Raw genomic sequence first — 5,366 nt, 5'->3', positions numbered from 1 at the left:
CAAACTTGTCTTCTTTGATGACTGGCTCCACAAATTTGCCCCAGCCTTGGGCATTACCAGCTTTAACCACTTCGACAGCTTGCTTGTATGAAGAGATAGAAGTCCCGACCTTCTCAAACTCAGGTGAAAAGACAGCTTCGGGCGCGACCTCATTGATGTTTGTAGTTTCGAAGCCCTGACACAGCATCTCATGCATCTCGCCATCCATCTCTACATACTTAAATGTAGACAGGTGGCTAACAAAAATATCCTCTTCACCACATACAGTGACGGTCTGACCTTCTAGTTCATATTTGAGCTTCTGGTGGAGGGTAGAAGTAACAGCACCGGCATCATGAATCCAAGGCCGACCTAGCAGACAGCTGTAGGCAGGCTGGATATCCATCACATAAAAGGTGCTCTTGAACACCTGCGGTCCAATCTTAACTGGCAACTCAACTTCGCCAAAAACAGCTCTCTTAGAGCCATCAAAAGCCCTCACAACTAAGTTACTTGGCCTCAGGATGATGCCATCGCAATCCAACTTCATTAAGGCTTTCTTTGGAAGAACATTCAGAGAAGAGCCTATATCAACCAAAACATGGGAAAGCACCACCCCTTTGCACTCCATTATGATATGCAAGGCTTTGTTGTGATTCCTGCCCTCAGGTGTCAGGTCATTATCGGTGAAACCTAGCCCCCGGCTGGCGTTTACATTGGAAACTACCGACTTCAGCTGGTTAACAGTTATCTCCGGTGGAACATAGGCCATATTCAGTACTTTCAACAAGGCTGCTCTGTGCGCCTCAGAGCACAGCAATAGTGAGAGAATGGAGATCTTTGAGGGTGTCTGATTTAGCTGGTCGACTACCTTGTAGTCACTTTTATTGATAATCCTCATAAACTTATCCACTTCCTTCTCTAATGCGGTCTTAGGAGGATCTTCCTCAGTAGTAACCTCTTCGGTGGATACCTGTTTCCATTTAGCCTTGGCAGCTGCCTCGGCTTCAGTATTCGCGCGTAATGTTGATGGTGCAAATAGGCGTCCACTGCGAGTGAAGCCACCAACCCCTCCAACATTGTCTACAGCGGAGCTACCAATGTCAATGTCTTCTTCGTTAACTTTCTGCCCCTGGCAGTAGATATCATCCCCATAGTGCCACGGGATAGCACTGTCTTTCTCATACGGAACAGGTCCTGGTACCGTGATGGTGATTTGACCAACCAAAGTCGGTTGAGGGCTGTCAGAGTAAATTGCGACTGGTGCTGAACTTTCGATGTTCACCGCTGCTGGTTCTGTACTTTCTGGGAAATATATTATTGTCGGAGCGAGTCTCTCGGGAACATATATTTCTTCAGGAGTGAAATAAAACGTCACTGTCGATACATCATTCTTCACCGGACGGGCCTGATCGAACTGAAGACAACCTTCATCTATCAGTTGCTGAATACCCCTTCTCAAACTATCACATCCATTTTCGGCAGCTTGACAATTTCTGCATTTTTCCCCACAGCCCGGGAAAATCTGTCCTTTCAGAAGTCGGTCTTTAACCACCGATAGCGAAGTCTTCACCTTAGTCACATCAGAAACCAAATTCAAAGTTTCCCCACTATCAACAACATTAATCCTCTGCCCGTCGTGAGCCGGTATCGGGTTCTGGATAACATTAGGCACCGGAGCGAAATTGATATTCTGGGCATCTCTCAAATCTTGTACCTTTAACTGGAGAGCCTAGCAATTATCTGTAGTATGGCCAGGTGCGTTGGAGTGAAAAGCGCATCTGGCGTTGACATCATAACCTCTAGGCAAATTATTGGGATCGATTGGTTGGGCCAGAGTTCTCAATGTAACCAGATTCATGTCAATCAACTTGGGAAGTAATGCTGAATAAGGCATTGGGATTGGCTCGATGACCCGGTACGTCTGCCTTGGACGTTGTTGATAGTGTCTCTGCTGACCCGGATTACCTCCTTGTTGTTGATTGTTGTACCTGGGTTGTTGTTGCGGATGATATTGCGGTTGAGGAACATGTGTTGGAATAGTGAATGCGGCCACTTGATCTTGATAATAATTAGGGCGTCCTTTACTCCTGCCTCTACCGGCATACACAACGCTTGCCTCGCCTTCTTTTCTTCGCTGACCGTTACCAGTAAACGGTCTCTTGGGACCTGATGGGTTGGAAACACTATTGTCTTGAATTTGGCCCATCTTCAACAGACTCTCGATTCTTTCTCCAGCAATTACTATCTCTGCAAAGCTGATTGACGGGCAAGCAGCCAATCTCTCAATATAATTGCCTTGAAGAGTGTTCATGAACATGTCCGCCATCTCCCTTTCAGACATAGGGGGTTGGACGGACGCAGCAATCTGTCTCCAACGCTGAGCATATTCTCTAAAGGTCTCCTTGGCAGTCTGGGACATACCTTGCAACAAGGTCCGATTTGGAGCCATGTCCAAGTTGTATTGATATTGCTTGACAAAAGCCTCTGCCAAGTCTTTCCAGCTCTTGATGGTAGTACGAGACAAATGAGAATACCATTCACGAGAAGCTCCAGTTAGACTGTCTTCAAAATAGTACATCCACAGCTTTTCATCTTCCGTGTGAGCTCCCAACCTTCCCAAATAAGATTGGAGATGAGTGCGTGGGCATGAACTGATCCATCCTTTCACGCATATCAGCCAACTCTTTCTGTACTTGGTCCATCGCTAGTCGTGGACGGTTATCCTTTGTCGGGTATCTGTGAACTCGCTTGGGACCAATAACTGCCTGATACAGGGAACAAACATTAGACACTGCGGTGACACCTGCAAAACAGACAAGGGTTAATATGCATGGTATGCGATGCACTGCTTGTTCTGTTTTAAGGCATCCCCGTTTTGAAAGGGAATACCCTGCAAATGAATAAGCATGAGATGTTGGATGCAAATATGCAGATGATGTTATGCAATGCAAAGGCATGTCAATCAGAATTGATGGATCCGCTTGAACATCTGTCAAGTTGCACTTCCTGGAGAGAAATTCACTGAGGAATATAATACAAGACCAAAACTCTGCTCCAGAAAACCGGGTTGGTTGGAGGTTAAGGTTTCCTGAATTTAGCCCACCCCTCACTGGTAGGTTCTAAGAACAGAAGTTCGTCAGCTTCAGCCCTTCAGTCACGAATAATACGTTTACCACTGAAGGTTTGGCATTATTACGGGATAAAAGACCTCCACTGACTCCCCTCAACAGGACATCCTAAAGCAAGTTCCCAATCTCGGGGTCCTCGGATTGATCAGCGAGAATGCGCCCACCAGAGCTAACATAATCACGTCTCGGAGGAGAGGCCTCGATTGAGTTCTCGGGAAATGGTCACCAGAGTCGACGATTTCTAAAGGAACACCATGTCGTTACGGAACATCCGTAGGACATAATATATCCAAAAGAAACCTCGTCTGGGTGTGGTTCTTCACGAACGACTTAACGTAGCAACATGCCACGCAAGCCTCATGATCATCCACTCTAAAACCTGCGTGTACACTCAAGCCTGGGTAATGGGCTTATCTCTCATAGAACATCCCATCCCAACAAACAAACAAACAGATCCAATAGATACAACAGATGCATGCAAGCAGGTAAGCAAATAAATGTACAAAAGCATGAACACCCAATAAACAAGAAATCACACAAGCTAGGAGGGACTCGCTTAGGGAAGATGGACCAACAAGAGGTCAACTTCTTAGTGTCCCCAGCAGAGTCACCAGCTGTCGCAACCTGAAAAATACAGTGCGCAAAAAAAAACAACCGGCGAAAGAAAAAGACAAAAGAGTCGCCACCGTGCGTTATTCATCCCAAAGGAGGGAAAGGAAACGCTCGAAGTAAACCTGAAAAAGGAAAGGACAAGACGGGGTCTCGCAACCAAATCTTGGGTTCGGGAGTCGGTTATGCGAAGGGAAGGTATTAGCACCCCTACACATCCGTAGTACTCTACGGGATCCACTTTTGTAGTTCTTGTCTAAAGGGTGTGGGTTTATCTTGTGCTGTTTACCAAAAAAGAAAGGGTTAAATGAAAATGACTCGCGCGGATGTCGCATCCACTGCATACGTATCTCATCTGAATATGAGAATCAGAGTCTTCGTAGCTCGGCTGACCTATGGGTTGGGTAATTGTGCTCGCTAAGACATCGCGTCTTATGCCTACGTATCTCATCTGGCCTGAGAATCAGAGCAAAATGTAGTTCGGCTAACTACGGGGTTATGGATTGGGTTTTGGACAAACGACGTCACTACGCAATCTACCGGATGCTCGACCTTTGGAGACTTACTCGCCTGTAATAGAAGGAGTTAACGTGTTGCTTTGGGTTTTAGGGTTTGGGATTCTCATGCAAAAGGGCAAAAAGGCAGTCCTCGACGAAGGAACCGCGCTACCTGCAGGGATACGAACACATACAAAACAAACATGTATAAAGTAAATGTGCCAATAAGGGGCTCAGAAGTAAATAAACAAAAGAAAACAAATGCCTCCTATCGAGGTCTTCCAGCTAAGAAAGCGATAAAATGCGGAAAAGAGGTAAAAGTACCACACGGATAAAGATCCGAAGTAACAACAATTAAAGGAGTAAGAAACCCAGGGATCTCTCAAGCTAATGCCATCAAAGAAAGGTGAGTCAGTACAGGTAATCGGAATGAAACCTCCAGGGGTTATCCCACAAATAAAGTGGGAAACCACGCAAGTTATCCCTGCAAAAGTCATGTGCCTTCACAAAAACTCAACAAAAGGGTTAGTGAAACAAGATAGGGTAACCAAGAGTTGCCCCCAAATCAAAATGTAACCACATGAATCATGTTCTTTCAATTCACAAAAAGCTCACAAAAAGCAACCAAGGGTAGGAGGCCTAAACCTCTTGTCAAACACATGCATCAAAAGGGTATCAAATTCACCCATAATACCTCATACATTTAGAGCATTCAAATTAAAGGCATAAAGATGATGGATATAGGGCAAACCTGATTGGAGAGCTTGATTGAAATTGAGTTGCACCCGTGAGGCAAAGGTGATTCTGTGCAGTTGAGTTCCCTTCTGGGTTTGGAGGCTGCTCTGAACTCTGTTAGCTCTTCTCTCACTATCTTTTTCCTCAGGGTTTTGTTCCAAGGAAACCTTAGAGTATTTTGCTTCTCTTCCTTTTTCTCAAGTGAAGCCTTGGTATTTATAGACTGAATTTCATGGTTTTGTGGGCTCAAATGAGAGAGACCCAAGTCCAAATTTTTTTTATTATATTTTATTTATTATTATTTTTATTTATTTATTTTTTTGTAAAAAATTATTATTATTATTTTTTTCCGTTTTTTTTCCTTTTTTTTTTCGGATCTAATTCTGATTGACATGATGAAATGCAATATGAAATG

This window comes from Lathyrus oleraceus, chromosome 3 (genome assembly GCF_024323335.1).
Source record: "Lathyrus oleraceus cultivar Zhongwan6 chromosome 3, CAAS_Psat_ZW6_1.0, whole genome shotgun sequence".
In the NCBI taxonomy this organism is placed as follows: Eukaryota; Viridiplantae; Streptophyta; class Magnoliopsida; order Fabales; family Fabaceae; genus Lathyrus; species Lathyrus oleraceus.
The sequence above is the reverse complement of the archived record's forward strand: the minus strand, read 5'-3'. Positions refer to the sequence as shown.